The sequence below is a fragment of the Chelonoidis abingdonii genome, chromosome 3 (genome assembly GCF_003597395.2).
Source record: "Chelonoidis abingdonii isolate Lonesome George chromosome 3, CheloAbing_2.0, whole genome shotgun sequence".
NCBI lineage: Eukaryota > Metazoa > Chordata > Testudines > Testudinidae > Chelonoidis > Chelonoidis abingdonii.
Genome location: NC_133771.1, coordinates 2,996,058 through 3,017,629, shown reverse-complemented (window position 1 = coordinate 3,017,629; position 21,572 = coordinate 2,996,058). Strand labels below are relative to the sequence as shown.

The 21,572-nt window shown below is 41.6% G+C and overlaps 1 protein-coding gene across 5 annotated transcripts in view; it reads left to right on the top strand.

The window, feature by feature from the left end:
* ASXL2 (ASXL transcriptional regulator 2) overlaps nucleotides 1–21,572 on the top strand; it is a 228,302-nt gene that overhangs the window by 61,245 nt on the left and 145,485 nt on the right. The window lies entirely within an intron of this gene.

Sequence of the window (21,572 nt, the reverse complement as noted above, 5' to 3'; positions counted from 1 at the left end):
CACTCTTCAAGGTCCCAGTAATTTGGTCTGTCTACCTTTGACAGGGAATCTAGAGCACATTATTATTTCCCTACATCTAGGGGTTCCAAAGACAAGCATGGTATTGGCCCTCCTGGCCCCTTACCCCTACTATCAGTCTTGGGTATATTGTGCAGCTTGGGAATTATAGCCTGCTAAGAAGCCAGCTTCTGCCTCAAACAAGAATCTTTTCAAATAATGATCTATTAATTAAGCCTTCTTTTTCCAAATACTAATATTCTAATGGTCCTTCCTGGTCTCAGGAATGTGCCGCCAAGATTATGCCTCATTAGCCTTTTAGCGACAGTGACCTTTCTCCTAATGAAGTGAATGAAGTTTTGTCATTGATCTTAAAGGGAACATAAGCAGGTCTGGGATCTTGAAAACAAACTTGTGGTGGTAGTAGTGCAGGTCATATAGATGAACACTTGTACAGAACCTGATGAAGTACAAGGTCCTCATGAATCCTAATTGTACTAAGACCTTTTTAGAGGATTGGCTCTTTAGTTATAGATTCTAGGCAATTTCCTCAATCTAGAGCAGATTTGATCAGGATTTACTTCTCTGGGTTTCTGAGTTATTTTCTTCTAGAGCCTTTAATGTTGAAGGTGGGATGAAAGTCCTCTCAGCAATAAATCTAGCGGGTGTCTTAAACATGATGATAGACTACACTGCCAAATAGATCTAACAAAAGTATTATTTCAGGCTTGCTGTCATTGGCAGACTGCTGTTTTGTATGTTTGCAGCATGGTCAGAGAAGGTGGAGCAGAAGCTGTGATCCTCTTGAGCCTCTGCTCTTTTGGACTTCTCTATCTTTCTTACTATATTCTCAATTCCCAGATTTCTTCACAGATTAGAGAAGATGAAGCAGATCCGATTCTCATAATTCCAAATTGGTCTTGATACTCTGACAGATATGGCAATTTCCTTGAAAAACCTTATAGAATTAAGCTTAAGTATCTTTGGAGTCTATTATATTAAATGCAAAGCTTATGTATTATTGTGAGCTGGGATTGTATGTTGCTTCTCTTGGAGGGAGATGTGATGTCAGCCCTGTGAGTTCAGAGGATGATATTGAAAATGTCCTGGACAAGAATAAATTTTTGGGATTTCCTGGAGACTGCCTAAGGGGAGATGAATGCTAATTTTCAACATCTGGTTATGCAAAAGCCTTGCCTTTGTCTGCTGAGTACCAATTCCTGGAGCGGAAAGGCCCAAGCTGTATAAAGAAAGGGCTGAGCTGCCCAGCCAGGGTTCTGGTTCTGGATCAGAGGCAGTTGTGAATTTGTACCCATAGTGAAAATCCATTTGTGTGTTTTGAAGGACTGACACCTGCCAGAGCCAAAGGTTGGAATCAGAGTGACCTCTAGTAAGCTTTTTACCATGTGTGTAGGTTCTTTCATTGTTTTTAATGTTCTTACCTTAAGAACATAAGAACAGCCATACTGGGTCAGATCAATGGTCCATGTAGCCCAGTATCCTGTCTTCCAACAGAAGCTAGTACCAGGTGCTGCAGAGGGAATGAACAAACATCAAGTGATCCATCCTGTGTCACTCACACCCAGCTTCTGGCAAACAGAGGCTAGGGACATTTCAGAGCCTGGGGTTGCATCCCTGACCATCCTGGCTAATAGCCATCTATGGACCTATCCTCCACTAATTTATCTAGTTCTTTTTTGAACCCTGTTATAGTCTTGGCCTTCACAACATCCTCTGGCAAAGAGTTCTACAGGTTGACTGTGCGTTGTGTGAAGATATACTTCCTTTTGTTTGTTTTAAACCCACTGCCTATTAATTTCATTTAGTGACTCTCTAGTTCTTGTGTTACGAGAAGGAGTAAATAACATTTCCTTATTCACTTTCTCAACACCAGTCATGATTTTATAGACCTCTATCATACCACCCCTGTAACACAGCATGCACTCGCTGCCGCGGCACCTCCTGCTGGTCAGTCCGGGAATTAGCTCAGTCCAACCTCAGAGCACTTGCTGCTGGCTGGTATCTCCCTACCAGTACCTGCTTCCTCATCTCCATCACTTCTGGCCCTGTGTCCCTCCTGGATTCTGGTGCCCCTTACCTTGGGGTGCTGCCCCACAGCCGTGCTCCCACACTCTGAGTCTCCCTCCCATAGGAACCCCCTCCTCCTATGCCTACCTTGCCTCAGTGGCTACCACCAATTGTCATCTAGCCCCCTTTCTCTGGGGCAAACTGCAGTCTGTAATGGCCACTCATCATTGGAAAGGGGATTGGACCTGCTGCCTTTCTAGCCCAGCTGTCTCCCTGCAGCCCCAGTACCTCCTTTGGCCTTCCTGCCAGGCCTCAGCCTGAAAGGTAGCCAGGCCTGAGCTCCCCAGCTCAGCGTGCACCTTCCCCAGCACTGCTCTACCGAAAGTACTCGATCTCTCCCAGGCAGCTAGGTCCTTCTCACTCCAAGGCTGGAGTGAGACTCTCATGGCTCCTCACTCATAGCCCTCTTATTAGGGCCAGCTGTGCCCTGATTGAGCTGGCCACACCTGTGGCCAGCTACCTAGCCTCTCTCCCTCAGCTGCTTTCACTCCTTCTGTCCCAAGAGTGGGGTAACAGCCCTGCTATACCCCCTTCGTGGTCTCTCTTTTCCAAGCTGAAAAGTTCTAGTTTTATTAATCTTTCATCTGAAAGCTGTTCCATATCCTTAATCATTTTTGTTGCCCTTTTCTGAACCTTTTCCAGTTCCAGTATATCTTTTATTTGAGATGGGGCGACCACATCTGCGTGCAGTATTCAAGCTGTGAGTGTACAATGGATTTTGGTACAGAGGCATTACTTACTTACTGTCTTACTATGTATTTCTTTACTCTTGCTTCCCAACATACTGTTCACTTTTTGGACAGCCGCTGCACACTGAGTGGATGTTTTCAGAGAACTATCCACAGTGACTCAAAGATCTTTCTTGAGTTGTAACAGCTAATTTAGACTCCAACATTTTCTATGTCTAGTTGGATTGTTTTCCAGTGTGAGTTACTTTTCATTTATCAACATTGAATTTCATCTGCCATTTTCTTGCCCAGTCACCCAGTTTTTTGAGATCCTTTTGTAGCTCTTCACAGTCTGCTTTGGACTTAACTGTTTTGAATAATGTTGTTTCATCTGTAAATTTTGTCACTTCACTATTTATCCTTTTTTCCAGATCATTTATGAATATGTTAAATGGGACTGGTCCCAGTACAGACCCCTAGGGGACACCACTATTTGCCTCTCTCCATTCTGAAAACTGAACATTTATTTACCCTTTGTTTCCTATCTTTTTTTAACCAGTTACTAATCCATGAGAGAACCTTCTCTCGTATCCCATGACAGCTTACTTTGCTTAAGAGCCTTTGGTGAGGGACCTTATCAAAGGGTTTCTGAAAACCTAAGTACACTGTATCCACTGGATCATTCTTATCCACATGCTTGTTGACTCTTTCAAAGAATTCTAATAGATTGGTGAGGCATGATTTCGCTTTACAAAAGCCCTGTTGACTCTTCCCCAACAAATCATGTTCACCTATGAAGATCAATGTGCTTGCTTAGAAAGATCTTGTGATAACCTGGACCTGATACCACTTTCTCTGTTCATAATCTTTGAAGAGAAAGCAAGGCTTATTTAAGTTTGCTTGGAATATTAGTGTAGGCAGGGCGCTATGCAGCCTGGAAGTAGCTCTGTCAGGAGGGTGTGTGGTGTGGGTCTCCACCCAAGAGAGGTTATGGCTGGTAGCCAGACTTCTAGAGGGACCAGAAGGGGAAATACAGGTCCAGTTGCCTTGAAATTGTGACATATGGTAGCAGCATGTCTGGGATCTATGACTCTCTGTGAATTGCCGTATGTGCCAACAGCAGATTCAGACTCTGGCTAGCTGATCTTGTGTTGACAAGCCCTATCCTTTTCTTTTCCTCTGGGTCCCAGTTGTGTGTCCCATAACCCACAACCATTCTGTCAAGATGTTCTTTCAAGAGTCTCCTAGTGTTTCTTCAATATGTTTGAAAGCCAGAGGAGTCACTACAAATTCTGGAATTATGGACTCCTGTAAAGTTGTGTGTGCTCTCTATCTCTGTTAGGGCTCTCTACCAAAAAATATCTCCAATTCTTGAGCTAAGATAGAAGCTGCCTCAGTTTGAGATTTGCAGGGCTTCTTTGGAAGGCCTTGCTTACAGAGCAAGGGTGTGCAAACTTTTTGGCCCAAGGCACATCTGAGTGGGGAAATTGCATGCAGGGTCATGAATGTAGGGCTGGGGCAGGGGGTTGGAGTGTAGGAGGGAGTGCAGGATGTGGGAGGGGGTACAGTGTGCAGGAAGGGGCTCAGGGCAAGGGTTGGGGCAGAGGAGGGGTGCAGGGTATACGAGGGAGCCCAGGGAAGGTGGTTGAGCTGCAGGAGGGGTGTGGGGTGTGGCAGGGGGCTCAGGGCAGGGAGTTGGGGTGCAGGAGGAGTCGGGGGTGCGGGCTCCAGCCTGGCATCGCTTACCTGGAACAGCTCCAGGGTGGTAGTGGCGTGCACTGGGACCGGGGCAGTCTCCCTGCCTGGGCCCCATGCTGTGCCCCTCCCAGAAGCAGCCGGCACCACGTGCCTGCGACCCCTGGGGGAGGGGGAGCAGAGGGCTCCATGCGCTGCCTTTGCCATGTTTTGGGTACCTCCCCTGAAACTCCCATTGGCCGTGGTTCCCTGCTTCCGGCCAATGGGAGCTGGGGGGGATGGTGCCTGTAGCAAGGGCAGCGCGCAGAGCCCTCTGTCTTCTTCTCCTGTCCTCCCCCAGGAGCCACAGGGACATGGTGCCAGCCCCTTCTAGGAGCGGCATGGGGCCTGCGGTGCCACAGGGGTGGCAATCCCACGGGCCAGATGTGGCCCGCAGGCCCTAGTTGCCCACCCCTGTTATAGAGTCATAGGGACTGGACGGGACCTCAAGAAGTCCTATACTAAGCTTTCACCTTTCTATTTGATTTATAGTCAAAGGGGAAGGTGTTTTGCCTTTCAACAGAGCCACCTGATTGCTTTAGCTTTCAGCCATTAATGGCAACCAGCTTCTGCCCTTCCCATTCAATGAAAGGGGTTTGTGATATGCTCATCTAAACTGAATGTCTCTTCCACTTTAAGCAAAACACTGGTTATGAGTGCTACTGAACGTACTGTGCTTTGAAGAATGCTTGAGTTGCAAGAGCATGCTTCCCACTGACTGCTGCTTAAATTTTGATTTTTAGAATAGTCTTGAGAGGGAAATGAGAGTTACTTAATGATTGAACAGAGTGCTTTGGAATGTATGTAGGACTGTGTGTTGGCCAGAGGGATCAACTAGATATTTTCCGTCTCTAATTTGTATGAATTGAGTTTTTAAGAGGCTTTTTCCTGCCTTTAAAAACACCATAAAATGGTTCTGATTTTTAATCAGTTTTTATTTTTTGCGTTGCAAATAATACAAAATTAATGTCTTCAACTCTGGAAGATAAAGTTAGAATTCTGCATCATGAACAAAAGCAGTGAGGAAAGCAGGGTCGCTCGAGTGAAATATGTTTCTGCCGACCGAACTTTCTACCCCTAAGGGGTATCTATAATGATGGTTTTGAGTAAGTTTGAACTGTAGACCTTGGTAGTCCGGGGATAGACAAGAGTTTCTCCTACTTGCTTCCTTTCTGCCCCCATTGTGTGTTGCCAGCACCATTATTGCTTCCATCCTGCAGAGGAGGAAAGGGAGCTAGTGACTACTGTATTGTGGAACAGCTGGCAACACGGACTCGTTCATGGGGTGGTCACAGTGGTTTCCCTCTTGAAATGGGGCAATTCAGCTTTCTGCTCCCTAAGAGGCCATAACTGTTGCTTCTTCCCCATTCCTTGCGCTGTGTGTGCTGTCTCATCGCATGGCAGACTATTTTAGTTAATGGGCAATACTTGCAACCACCGGGAACCAACAGATGGGGAAAAATGTAGAGAGCTAATTTTTATAATGAAAAATATCAAAACCCAGGGCAGAGCAGCAATGGACAGGGCTGTTTTTCAGTTTATCAGCTGCAATCTGCTGTGATTGCTTCCTTTTTTTGTTTTTCAAGTGAGTCTGCATTTTTGGCATCACCTGTGAATACCTATCAGATTTTCATTCTCTGCATTAGGACCATTTAGTAGTCCCAGGGCTCCTGGCTTGACAGTTCTTTCAGATTTTGCTTAATCTGTTGAATTTAAATTTGTGACCCTGCTTTAGTCTCTGTGGGTGGGTGGTTAGTCTTCTCATAATGAGATGCTTCACTCCAAGAAAATTGCTGATACTGTTTAGCAACAGGACGCAGCTAACTGGACTTAATATATTCTTAAATAGCAAACTGAAGTAGTAAAGTTCTGAATTTTGGGGTCCTAATCTGTGTTCCCTGAAAACTGCATGCTGGGGCGGCCACCCGGGAATGACTGAAGTGCCGCACAATTGATTAGCAGAGCCGCTCACACATCCAGCTGGCAGTGTGTATTCAGTTGCCTCTGCTTTGTTGCTCCTGCTGCTCCTGGGACCCTCCTGCCGGCTGTGCAGAGCGAGGCAGGAGTGGGGTGCTGATGTCAGCGTGTCCCCCTCCCCCTGCCCTTGTACTCCACCAGGGGAGATGGAACAGCCTTGCTCAGGTACACATTGTGTTACTGTTGTTTGTTCTTACTACTTGGTGCTTCCTGCAAAGCCCATATATTCTCTGTAATTTTATTCTTTCAAAGTGTTGTTTTAGTGTTTTGACTGGTCTATGCATTTCATATTTTTTTCTCTTACATTTAAATTTAATTATTTGAGTAGTGAGTTAATGCCCAACCTGTCCTGGCTGGAGTAATTATCCCTGTGGTACCTTTTAAAATACATATTATATCTAGGTTTTTTTGTTTCAACTGGTGGCGCGCATCTGCACATTATCTCAGTGCACATAACAAAATTTATTCTGCACATGGATGGAAAAAATTAGAGGGAACATTGGTCTTAATACAGCCTTCATTCTCTCCCCTCCCTCAATAGAAACACATCTGATGACCATGGTAGCATACTAAAATTGCAAGGCGCACATTTGGGAAGAAGGACTGGATTTCAAGACCCTGGCTCGTGGAAGAGGAGTACAGAGCATGGATTTCATTCTGTGCATTAGGAAACAGAATTGTCATAAGAAGTCCTTATTCTAGGACTTGATTTACCTTGATAAATATAGCAAACAGCTAAAGATTTTTTAGAAACTAGCTAATTTCACCTTGGAATGAACATAAGAATGGCCATACTGGGTCAGACCAAAGGTACTAACCCAGTATCCTGTCTTCTGACAGTGGCCAATGCCAGGTGCCCAGAAGGAATGAATCAAGTGATCCATCCCCTGTCACCCATTCTCAGCGTCTGGCAAACAGAGGCTAGGGACACCGTCTCTGTCAATCCTGGCTAATAGGCATTGATGGACTTAGCCTCCATGAATTTACCTAGTTCTTTTTTGAACCCTATTCTAGTCTTGGCCTTCACAACATCCTCTGGCAAGGAGTTCCACAGGTTGACTGTGTGTTGTGTGGAAAAAACACTTCCTTTTTGTTTGTCTTTTAAATCTGTTGCCTATTAATTTCATTTGGTGTTGCCTATTAATTTCATTCTTGTGTTATGAGAGGGAGTAAATAACATTTCCTTATTTACTTTCTCCGCATCAGTCATGATTTTATAGACCTCTATCATATCACCCCTTAGTCATCTCTTTTCCAAGCTGAAAAGTCCCAGTCTTATTAATCTGGCTTCATATGGCAGCTGTTCCATACCCCTAATCAGAAAAAGGCAAAAAAAATTGAACCTTTTTGAATTCCGTCATATCTTTTTTTTAAGATGGGGGGATCACATCTGCACACAGTATTCAAGATGTAGGCGTACCATGGATTTATATAGAGGCAATATATTTTCTGTCTTTATTTATCCCTTAATGATTCTAAATGTTCTATGTGCTTTTTTGACTGCCGCTGCACATTGAGTGGATGTTTTCAGAGAACTATCCACAATGACTCCAAGATCTCTTTCTTGAATGGAAACAGTTAATTTAGACCTCATCATTTTAAATGTATAGTTGGGATTAGGGCTGTCAAGTGATTAAAAAAATTAAGCACGATTATTCAGTGTTGAACAATAATAGGATACCATTTATTTAAATATTTTAGAATGTTTTCTAAATTTTCAAATATATTGATTTCTATTAGAACAGAATACAAAGTGTACCATGCTCACTTGATATTTATTTTTGTTTATAAGAACTTGCACTGTATAAAAACAAAAGAAATAATATTTTTCAATTCAATTCACCTAATACAAGTACTATAGTGCAGTCTCTTTACGCATGTTCATTTTCATTATCTGAGTCAGATGCCACCAGCAGAAGGTTGATTTTCTTTTTTGATGGTTTGAGTTTTGTAGTTTCCGCGTCGGAGTGTTGCTCTTTTAAGACTTCTGAAAGCATGCTCCACACCTCATCCCTCTCAGATTTTGGAAGGCACATCAGCTTCTTAAACCTTAGGTCGAGTGCTGTAGCTATTTTTAGAAATCTCACACTGGTACCTTGTTTGCGCTTTGTCAAATCTGCAGCGAAAGTGTTCTTAAAACTAACGTGCTGAGTCATCATCCGCGACTGCTATAACATGAAATATGAGACACAATGCAGGTAAAACGGAACAGGAGACATACAATTTTCCCTCAAGGAGTTCAGTCACAAATTTAAATAACGCATTCTTTTTTTAACGAGAGTCATCAGCATGGCAGCATATCCTCTAGAACGGTGGCCAGAGCACGAAGGGGCATATGAATGTTTAGCATATCTAGCACACAAATGCCTTGTAATACCAGCTACAAAAGTGCCATGCGAATGCCTGTTCTCACTCTCTGGTGAATTGTAACTGAGGAGCGGGCAGCATTATCTCCCATAAATGTAAACAAACTTATTTGTCTGAGTGATTGGCTGAACAAGAAGTAGGACTGAGTGGACTTGTAGGCTCAAAAGTTTTAAGTTTTGTTTTTGAGTGCAGTTATGTAACAAAAATATACATTTGTAAGTTGCACTGTCGCAAGAAAGATTGCACTGCAGTACTTGTATGAGGTGAATTGAAAAATACTATTTCTTTTGTTTATCATTTTTACAGTGCAAATATTTGTAATAAAAAATATACACTATAATTTCAATTACAACACAGAAATACTATATGAAAATGTAGAAAAAAAATCCAAAATATTTTATAAATTTCAATTGGTATTCTATTGTTTAACAGTGCAATTAAAACTGTGATTAATCACAATTAATTTTTTAATTATGATTAATTTTGTTGAGTTAATTGTGTGATTTAACTGCGATTAATTGACAGCTCTAGTGGGGATTATGGATTGAAACATCACCCAAAATGCTACTATGTTTAAAAATTGCTGCTCAGTTTTGAAAGCATGTATTTTGCTTTTCTGGTTTGTGAGACACACAATGAATTTTCTGTGTGTGTATGTGTGGTGGTTTTCTGCAAAAATAGCTTGGAGTGTGCAGGAGCCCCTCCTTGTTTTAGACCCCGAGTCATCCAGCTGCACCAAGACCTATGTTAAAACCATTAATACTATTGGCTTCAGTCTTGTTTCAGTGTCTGACATAATATTTAACATCCAGTAGTTGATGTAACATAGGTCTTACTCTTGGTTTTTGTGAAAGCAAAACAGAAGAAAAGGGAATATTGTGTGTAAGTGAAGAAATTTGGCTGTTTTGAGATATCAAATATTTACGTGCTCAAGGAGATAAAGCAGATGATCCTGGTATGCTCATATTCCTCCTTTGTTTATATTACCAGAAAATCAGTATGACTTTTACCTTTTAATTTGCTGTTCTGTGAATTAAATGTACAGGCTTGGAAGGAATCAAAGTTGGATAAAGGCATGAATTGTCAACATCCTCTTAAAATATATTACTCAGAGGAGGGCAGGCAACCAATAGTTAAAGAATCATATTGTTTAAGAAAATAATTTATACGTTAATCTTCTGGTTCAAGCACTGGATTTGGGATTCAGAAGAACTCAGTTCAGTTCCCAGCATTGACAGAAACTTCTTGAATGGGCTTGGTCAAGGGTTTAGTCTCTCTGCCTGGTATCCATTTATAAAATGGAATGATTCTTCACCACACTCTGAGGAAGATAAATTAATGTTTGCGAAGTACTTGGTTACTGTTATAATAGAGGTCATACAAAAAGCCTGCATACATTTATTTGTGTTAGTGAGGATATTGGCAGAATTGTGGAGTCAGTGTTAAATGATTAGTGCTGCAAGGCAAACACAAAGTGGAATATTAAAGAAATGTTTAGTTGACACTTTTTACCAACAGAGTATCAAAACTGAATTTGGTGCTTAATTGACAGCAGTGGTGACTGACGCCTGGTACTTAAGCACATCACAGATACAGCATGGGCATCGGTATAATGTTTTTCCCACTGGTGCCTCATTTGTAAGCTGGCAGGCCAAATTTAGGTGCGAGATGGTATTTTGGTAGTTTTCATGCTTATTCATCCCTAGACTGAGAATAATGAGGGGCCCTATATTCCAGTCCTCTGATAAATATGTTTGTTAGTTCTAAAATTGAAATGTGCGTGTTTGTTAGCAACAAAACAGGAAATGGGGTTTCATTCTTACACCAGTCTGGTAATACAGACAGCGGTGAGGCTTTCCAATGTTGCCTCTTCCATAAGCAAGACAAGCCATGCTGAGTTCGCTTCTCATTCTCTGCCTTTTCAGGCTATGTACATCCTCTGACAGAGACTGCTAGGAGTGCAAAAGTATAGAATACCTGGCCACAAACTATTGCAACAACGTAGGGAAATTTGCTGTTCACCTCTAATAGCTCTCAGGGACGAGCATTTTCAAACCATAGATGCAGTACTGAGATCCTGTGCAGATGTTTCACTAGTCAGTGGCTGCAACGGAACCATCACCATCAATGCCAGTAATGCCTTCAGGGAAAAGGAAAGATGGAAGCAGTGTAAAGACAACCTTTCATGGATGCATTATCCAAGATGAAGGAAGAAACCTGGATCTAGAGCATCTCCCATCACTTGTAATTTTTTTGTAGGTATTCAGAGAAGAAACTGGAAAAAGTAGAGACTAATTAAATAAGTGCAAGTGTAATCCCACTTGCTTTCGTAGGATATGCGTACAAGGCCGACGGCAGCACTTTAACTTGGCAGTGTAGTCACAGCTCCAGGGCTGGGAGAGAGCTCTCCCAGTGCTGTGAAAAACCACTTACGCAAGGGGAATAGCTACCAGCGCTAGCTACACTGCCACTTTACAGCGCTGAAACTTGCATCACTCAAGGGTGTGTTTTTTCACACCCCCTGAGTGAGGAAAGTTTCAGTACTGAAAGTGGCAATGTAGGCTAGCCCTTAATCACAGTCAATAGACTTTTGGTCTTCGTGATAGATGATCTCTGAGGTGGATAAATCTCCTTAAACGGCTCCTGTTGAAATTGCAGTCACTTCCCAATGTACATTGCAACTAAGAGGTGTAATATGTTCCTATTCGGCTCGGTGAAAGACCTTCATTTTGACTTCTTTACATGTAGGCATGTCTAACTCTTGTGACTTTTGGTATAAATTATCCGTTATTAAAACTGGAACCTCTTGAAGACAGACAGCTTGTAGCATATTCTAACTATACAGATGACATCCAAAAGGTAAATGCCCATATATATGAAGTTGAGACTTTTGGCTGCATTTACAAAGTTGCCTCGTGGTTAAGCGCATGGGGATGTAGGATCTAGTTGTCCAAAAGAAATGTAGCCACTATCTCTACTTCTTATTTGATGTTTCAGAATTTTTTTGCACCACCCCAGGGCATTGGGATTCAGACTCTAGTTTTGAACCCGAGTCTTTCAGATCAAAGCCATAGTCTGCCTAATTGAAGATTCTTTCTTTGTCTGACCGATAGTATATGACAAGGTGAATTTTTTTCTGTTCCTCAGCTGAAGCATATGCTTCCTTTATGTGCTTCCATGACATTTTTTCTCTTTTCGTCACTCATCTGAGTCCAGTTCTTTTCTTTTAACTGTTTGTTGTCCAGTTCATTCATGTTAGTAGAGAAACTGCTGAGCTTCAGTTCATCTGCAAATTTGACACCATCAGCTCAGGATTAAACAAAGATTGTGAATGGCTTGCCAACTACAAAACCAGTTTCTCCTCCCTTGGTTTTCACACCTCAACTGCTAGAACAGGGCCTCATCCTCCCTGATTGAACTAACTTCGTTATCTCTAGCCCGTTTCTTGCTTGCATATATATACCTGCCCCTGGAAATTTCCACTACTTGCTTCTGACGAAGTGGGTATTCACCCACGAAAGCTCATGCTCCAAAACGTCTGTTAGTCTATAAGGTGCCACAGGATTCTTTGCTGCTTTTACAGATCCAGACTAACACAGCTACCCCTCTGATACATGTTAGTTGAGTTTTCCTTATTGAGCCTGATTGCTGGAAATAAGGACAGAAAATACATTCTTTGTGTTTGAAGATTATCTGCACATTCTTGGAGCAATATGATTATTAAAATATTTGGGTTTGTCTGTTGTGCACTGGCGCATGCTTTTTTAATTTTGCCTTCTATGCTTGCTGCTATCTAATGTTTATGAAAATTGAAGAAACTGGTCACTCTAGCTCCACTAATGGTATAGAACAGTGATTTTGTATTAGCTCCTTTGTGGAGTTTGAATCTTCTAATGAGCATGTGTCCTATTGATTGATCCACTGCTCTGTCTGCTACCTGCCTTTAAGGTGATCTTTCTAGTGGAAATTGGCACCAGTAGCAGTGTGGGAGTTGTTCTTTCTTGCTCCCTATTGCTGCTTTTTCACAAGGACAAAGGTTTTCCTTGGTTCTTTTAAGAGATTTGTTTTTAATTGAAAATAGGATCCAAGTTTTATTTGCTGCAGGAGATCCATTTCCATGCTTTGTTCATTTCCTAGATCACAAAGTGAAAAGCTCTGGCATACCTTAGGTTTTTGGAGGGCACGCCAATTTTATTTGGGTTGTTCACAGCTATTCCATAAACTGGAATTTTTTTGTACCTTTGTTAGTAAAAGGGCAAATGCATCATAACAGTGCTAGCAAAGTATGATCTTGTATCACCTATTATGTTCTGTTCCTTAAGCATTTTTAGTACTTATGCCAATCAGGATAAAAATAGTCTGGTTCGTATAATAATGTGACAACTTAACTGAACAAGGGAGACACATCACCAGATTCTCACTATACCCCTTGGCAGCTCTGCCTGACTTCTCACCCCCTTTATTCAGTGGAAATTCCAAAGTCTGGGCTCAGCAGGGCTTTAATTACCACATGCAGTTTTATTTTGTGGTGATCCTCAATAAGCAAACAGTGTTAAATTCCCTTTCTTTGAAAGATGAGTCCAGCAATTTAAGAGGCAGTGATACTTGGCTTTGAAAGCTACTCTTCCTCCCACTCCCTCAGTTGGTCTGCAGTAGTTCAGGCTTGTTGATCTTCAGGGCAAATCAATAAGCCTATTTATTCACCTAAGCTGTTGGCTAAGAAGAAGCTTCACGAGGGCTTATGTTTATGGGGAGAAAAGTGTAGTTGGATGCGGCTTGTGGGTTAGCTGCTGGTTTTATTTTGACTGGTAAATTCGTAGTAAAAGCTGCTAAAGTATTTTGGGGATGGGTGTACACGCATATATAGATCTAAAACTTAAAATATTTATATCAGCGCCACATAAGTACAGAGGGGTGAAAAATCATTGCTTGCTGAATGATTACAGTGGATGAGAAGCTGGATATGAGCCAACAGTGTGCCCTTATTGCCAAGAACGCTAACACCACATTGGGCTGCATTAGTAGAAACATTGCCAGCAGATTGAGGGAAGTGCTTATTCCCCTCAATTCAGCACTGTGTGAGGCCTCATCTGGAGTGCTGCACCCAGTTTGGGCCCCACACTACAAGAAGGATGTGGACAAATTGGAGAGAGTCCAGCGGAGGGCAGCGAAAATTATTAGGGTGCTGGAGCAGAAGACTTATGAGAGGCTGAGGGAACCAGGCTTTTTTAGTCTGCAGAAGAAGAGTGAGGGAGGATTTGATAGTAGCCTTCAACTACCTGAAGGAAGGTTCCAAAGAGGGTGGAGCTCAGCTGTTCTCAGTGGTGGCAGATGACAGAACAAGAAGCAATGGTCTCAAGTTGCAGTCGGGGAGGTCTAGGTTAGATATTAGAAAAAACTATTTCACTAGGAGGGTGGTAAAGCACTGGAATGGGCTACCTAGGGAGGTGATGAAAAATCCATTCTTAAAGGTTTTTAAGGTCCGGCTTGACAAAGCCCTGGCTGGGATGATTTAGTTGGAGTTGGTCCTGCTTTGAGCAGGGGGTTGGACTAGATACCCCCTGAGGTCCCTTCCAAACCTAATCTTCTATATACTTGTCCTTCTCATAGAATCATAAAGATTGTGGTGGTGTACCTAATGTACTTGATCATTACCTGTTAGGTGCCCCAGAGGGAGTGAACCTGGCATTGGCCACTGTCGGTAGACAGATACTGGGCTAGATGGACTTTTGGTCTGACCCAGTACGGCGGCTATTATGTAATGGACATTCACTATTACCCACAAAGTATGTAGGCCAGGTGACTGGGTCATTTCCATATCAAAATTCTTTCTTAGGTCAGAGAAGGCTTCGCTATTCAGAGGGACTTGGAATCAGTGCAGTGTGAACTAAATACATAGAAGTATTTGGCACAGTAATTTGTGAAACTTTTTTCCCACCACTGTTGTCTTAGTTGAGAACTCTAAGGTTCAAGCAGACCTGAAGAAGAGCTCTGTGTAAATTTGGAAGCTTATCTTGCTCTCCAAACAGAAGTTGGTCCAGTAGAAGACATTACCTCATCCACCTTGTGTCTCTAATATCCTGGGACCAGCACGGCTACAACACTGCATACAACTCTGTAATAACAGTTTTTGCAATAAAGCCATGTGGAGTTGGTCATTTATTGTACAAAACAGAGTATGCTGTCTCCTTGGTGGGAAGAGAAATCCTAGATAAAATAGATTCCCGCTTAATAGCAATCCGGATATAGGCAATTTCTGGTCAGTAACAGCATTTTGTCAGGAAACAGTCCTGCCCCACTGACATTAACATTAATAAGATTTGGATATTGGCAATGGTGTGCTGCTTATTAACATGTTTTGGAAGAAATGTCCCAGCTGCAGGCAGAGAATGATGTGTCGGGATGTGCCTTCCCTGGTTGCAAACCTGCCTGCACACAGGGACATGGTACATTTCCTTGCACTCTCCAGGCTGTGCCATGCCAGGGGGCTGCACCTAGGGACGGAAGTGCTGGGACAGTCTGAGCCCTGACCCCCAGAGAGCACAGGGCAAGTGAGGTATGACGCAACTCCACAAGCCCCTATTTTCCCACTTACCACAGAAACCCTCAGTATCTGGGCTGCAGTCCTCACTCCCTGCTGCTGTACTGCCTGGCCTGTAGGCAGATTTGCAGGGCTGCACCCAGGGAAGGCTTGTCACAGCACTTCCTTCCCTGGCTGCAGTGATGCAAACCTGCCTTCTGCTCATTAGCAACTGCTGGATAATGACAACTTTTTGCTGGCAACTGAGGGGTTGTTACCAATAAGTGGTGTCAGAGATTCTCTGAAAATGAGCTGAAAATAATATCTGAGGATAGGTGCACCCTCTCCCCACACTCGCTCCTTTTATACCTATTGTATTGAGGTTTTCTTTAGGCAGACGGGATAGTTCATCATTACGAATAGCACTTAGAGAGCCTGTCATGATGAGCACTATAGGAAATTATCAGATGACTCCTCAATCGTTCTCTTTTCTGCAGAACTTGGTGTCTAATTTTGAGCCAGCAAGTTGTCTGAGGCAGAAAGGCAAAAGGACACTTGTGGAATGTGCTTTTTGAACCCTATGTGTGTCCCTAATGAGAAATGTAGTCGTCTTTGGTTTCCCATGAAATGGAAACCAAATAAACTAGACTTCACCCTAACAGAAGCTATACTTCCTTCCCTCCTAGGCCAAAATGAGTCCCCTCTGAATCAATCTGATCCATTTCTTTGAAGATCTTCCTCTCCTTGCAAGTGGAAGAGACTTGCTCGCCCTGCCTCCCTCCTCCTAATTAGCCGTCCTTTGATTAGTGAGCTTCTTAGGTCTCCTTGCTAGATATACTGTACCCTAGGCTTGCACTCTTCTTGCATGATGCCTCTCTTGCAGGGTTCTGGGCCGAGAGAGGAGTTGATGAACATTCAGTGAAGTGTTCTGGGATACATTTAGATGAAAGGTGCTACCAAATGTAAATGGCAACTCATTACTGGAGACACTATCAAGGTTGACTGATCCGTATTTTCTATTTAAGAAACGTATATTTACTTTCACCCATTTCTCCTGAACTTAAGAGGTGCTTTGCCTGTCCAGCCAGTGCAACAGGAGGCTTACTAGAACACAAATTGCTACCTTGAGGCAACTCTATGGAAAAACTCCCATAGTTCCTTCGTTACTACACTTTCATCTTCACAACGGTGTCAGAGCTTCTCTGAAAATGAGCTGAAAATAATATGAGGACAGGTGCACCCGCTCCCCACACCTGCTCCTTTCATACATTCAGTCTCCACAAGCTTGGGTACTACTGAAGTCTGTTCCAAAAGTGTGTGTTGGTGCAGTGATGCACTTCCTCTGAAGGTCTTTTATGGATGGGGATGAGGGTTTATATTAACTGTTAGATCATTGCTTTGCTTAAGTTTTTAAAGGGGTCTCTCTTTCCTTTTTTTGGGTTGCAATCCAACTCCAGAAGGTAAGACTCACTGCTAATGTTCTAAAGCTACTATTGTATGTAAGCTTAATTGAACTTAATTCACAGCTGCATAATTAAGCCTTAATTAAGAAACCAACCAGCTTGCTTCATGCACAGGTCTATAAGTGGAGTAGTAGCTGTATAATTAGTATTAAAGCTTTCACTAGCTGAATCTACCTTTTCGTGCATGCTGTTTGCATTAGCACTAGAGTGCAATGCAAATTTGAAACCTAATCTGCTTGTGAAGTTTGTGGAGGATGTCGTTAAGTTAACAGCATGGGAATGCTTAGTATCTTAAAATTAACATTAGAACTGTTTGTGAACCTGAAATGTGTGAGCAAAAGCTTGATTTGCATGATAGTATATTTATGTGCACTTCTTTGTTTTGGTGATTTTGAAGGCGGGTTGTCTTGTTCTGAGTCAAGTAAGTTTAACGCATGCTTTATAACTTCGATTTTTTTTAACATTCACAGCTTTTTCTGAATTGTAACTGTACATTCTAGAGTTTGGAAGTTAGTACAGACATTATCAATTCTTAAGATGCCGCCATGCTCAGATATTCCAGTAAACAGACAAATTAAACTGCACTTTTAATCAAATGGTTCACCTCAAGTTTTCTGTGTGCTCCAGTTGTGAATGCAAAAAATTGTATGGAGGGAAACTGAAAACACTCTTCATATCTATGTAACTCTGTGATGCAAAAACACAGAGTAAAGGAGGGGAAATTAATTTAAAAAATAAACAAAGCTAGCAGTATGCAGAAGCATAAACTGAAAAAAAAAAATCCCAATTTGCAGTGATTATGTGTAATGAATGTATACATATTCATTACTCCGACATTTTATATTAAGGTTCCACTTATAACTAGAGTTAATGTTTAATAGATGTCATAGTTAATTTAGTTCAACAGGTGAATAGGTTGCTTATAGTCATCTACAACACTTTTCTGCCGATCTATAATATATACTTCTCATGTCTGTAAGATGTTTATAACATCTATTCTATTATAAACCATTGCTAAATATAAAGTGTGGACGATTACTCCAATAAACAAATCCTCCCTGGATTGAAATTTTCCATGGAGCTATGTTAGCGTTGCAAACATATACACATTTAGAAACAAAAACCATTTGGGGGCATATTTCAACCAGAAACCTTGTTCACATATAACTCTTATGAACCACTTTTGTTGAAACTTGGTTTTCTTTAATCTCATTGAGATCATTGAGGCATGTGTGCACAACAGGAATTTGTTAGGTCTCTCTGTTTAATTTAAATTTTTTAGCATGTTTAGTATACCTTAATCTAAACTAACAAAGATTTAAATTTGGCCACTCTCTCAAAATATCAGACTGTCCATAACTCACCTGAACAGTCAAGTCCTTTAGAGGAATGAGCAGAGGGCTGAGAGCCCAGAACTCCTGAGTACTCTTTTTCTCATTTCTCTTACTGACTTCCCTTAACAATCCTTTGCAGTTTGTCGTCCTGTAGCATATTATAAATGCTATTTAGTTAACCCTCACAGCAACCTTCCCCCAAAAGTGAATATACTTGTTTATATTTTTCATCTATAGAAGTTATCTTATTATATTGGATGTTGACTTTCTCTTCTTTGAATGAAGAATTATCATTCTTAAGTAGCTGTGTTAGTCTGTATCCACAAAAACAACAAGGAGTCTGGTGGCATCTGAAGAATTGATTTTTTTTGATTGATTGATTGATTTGTTTAACTCATGAAAGATTATGTGTAAATAAATCTGTTAGTCTTTAAGGTGCCACCGGATTCCTTGTTGTTTTTATCATTCTTAACATTTTCATTCATGAATTGGAGGAGCGGATAAGGAACATGTTACATTTTCAGACGATATTAAGTGGCGGAAATGTGGATACTTGAAGGCTACCAAATAAACTTCTAAGCTGATGCAGATGAGTCCATTACACACGATCATAGTTGAGGCATGAGTGTAGGGGGAAAGTGGTTATAAGTACCAATGGAAATTAGCAAATGAGTCAATGGAAGCTAATACATTCAGTATACAGCTATTCAGTGGGTATGATAAACTTTGAAAGCAATAATCCAGAAGAGGACAGCAAGCAGAAATTTATTTAACATAGTGCCTAATATACATGGAGCTTCACAAGCACACACATGATACCTGTCCAAAGAATTGATAAACATGGTATGTTGGGGAATAGTTAACACACGAGAATGAGCGTAGACATACAGAAATAACGAATAACATCGTAGCTATGAGCAAGGCCCCAGTGTTCTCTAAACTGATGTGGAAACAGCCATGGATAAAATACTGGCTTCTAGAAATGGAAAAACTATAGCACATTGGCCACATCGTGGCTGCTTCTGTGTGTGCACACACTCTTTCAGGCTGGTGCACTTGGTACAGTTGCTAGATAAGGGTTGATGTGCTGTGTTGGTCTCAATTTCCCCAGGATGTTATGATACTTGATAGATGCTGCTTAGGCGCTTCAATTGTTGTTGTGTTCTATAAATTTTGGACAAGTGATCAGGTGTACTTGTATACTGTTTCTCTTCCTGCTTGTTAATAAAGGTAGTTCAGGGTTGTCTCTTGTGTGTTTGCCTCACTGCAGTGTCGCACCAAGGAAGCCTACTGGTCCTACAATGAAGGACAATAATGGGATAGCTGGAAAGTTCATGTAGGTCAGGGGTAGGCAACCTATGACACGCATGCCGAAGGCGGCCCGCAAGCTGATTTTTCAGTGACACTCTCACTGCCCGGGTCCTGGCCACCAGTCCGGGGGGCTCTGCATTTTAATGTAATTTTAAAGGACGCTTCTTAAACATTTTAAAAACCTTATTACTTTACATGCAACAATAGTTTAGTTTATATATTACAGATTTATAGAAAGAGACCTTCTAAAAACGTTAAAATGTATTACTGGCACGCGAAACCTTCAATTACAGTGAATAAATGAAGACTCGGCACAGCACTTCTGAAAGGTTGCCGATCCCTGATCTAGGTTAACACTTCCTTAGACAGTTAAGATGACAGACACAGAAATGTTGTGAAGCTTTTTATTCTGTACTGAAGATCTTTCTGGATCTAGACACGATGCCTGAGCGTACTAGATATGGGGATCAGGCTGACTAATCCTGTAAAGAATTATATATTGAAAGACTGGAGCAGACCTTTGTGGCTAATAGTTTAGCAGGTAACAAAGTTACCATCCCTTTTGAGCTTTGAGAAGTGAAACTTATGAGAACTGTTGCATATGCCCACAGCATTAGTAAAGCCAAAAGTGTAGTTAGAGATGTAAGGTGTGATAGGCATTTTACAAACAAATCTGTTTCCAAAAGCTCTCCAGAAAACCAGTTTAATAAACCGAATTAGCAAAGTGCAGAATCTGTGGCTATATTTGTGACAGAACTCAGATCATTGGGCTCAGTGCAGGCGTAACTGAATGAAATTCTACAGCCCTTGTTATATAGAAAGTCAGACTAGATAATCTAGTGGTCCTTTGTCCTTTAAAATTTAGGGGTTTTAAGGAGATTTGGATTAAATTTCTGGCTCTATTACTGGCCTGCTGTGTGAGGGGGGCAAGTCACTTCGTGTATCTGTGCATCTGTTTCCCCTCCCTGCCATAGTCTTACTATACGGACTGTAAGTTCTCTAGGGCAGGGAGGGTCTCTCGCTATGTTAGCACAGTACCTAGCAGAATGGGGCCCCCATTTCAATTGGGGTCTGTAGGCACTACAGCAGTATAAAAGTTCAATAATAATAAATTCTCACTGACCTTCCACTTTGTGTACCATTTGTGTATTGTCTACTCCTAACCTATACTCCAAGTTTTTGGGAAGTCTGTCTCTTCCTGTGTGTTTGTACAACACCCAGCACAATGGAACCCAGATCTGTCTGGGGACTCGGCATGCTACTATAATAGAAATCAATGATAATGAACTACTAAACTGTCTTATCTCTATAACTATACTACTTCATATGTTAATGTATAATTCTGGAGTGCATATGTGCTGGCAGAACCATCGGTGTACTGTTTTCTGCCCCAGATTTCCCTTCTCACCAAATGGGGCCAGGGGGGCGGGAGGGAGGGGAACGTACAGGTGACTTTACTTCTACGAGGCTAATTTTGTTATTTTTATAGTAAAATTTATTCACTGCAAATTAAAAGATGAAAAATATATCTTATCTGAAATATTGAATCAGTTTACAGTTTCTCAGTAGTAAGCAGCTCCAGTATAGGAGCAGTGGGGGACTGGAAGATGGAAGCTTCTTACCAGTACTTAATTCTTGCGTAGTGTTTTTCATATGTAGATCTCAAAATTGTTAACCATAAAGGGTAAGTATCATTCTCTGTTTTACAGAAAAGATAAGTGACCTACCTGAGTTCACAGACCTAATCTGTGTTAGCTTTGGAAATAGAAGCCAGACCACTTGACTCCATGTCTCATGCCCTATCCACCCAACTTTTCTGCTTGCGAATTTAGCAGTATGAAATGTAAATTGTGTAGAGGGAAAAAGCAGGATTAGCAGGGAAAAACACTCGTATGGGTCTCCCTGTTTAAATTCTAGTGGCCCAGAATTAAGGATCCAAAGACTTTATGCTAGTTTTCTCAGTGGGCAGCATTTCATAGTTCCTCTCCTTTCCTTATCCCTCATCTCTTATTTCATTACAGTGCATAATTACACACACACAGCTTTTGGTATCTCTCCACCTGGCATTTTTCCACATAGCATACAGCTCACAGCAAATCCAAGAATAAATTCC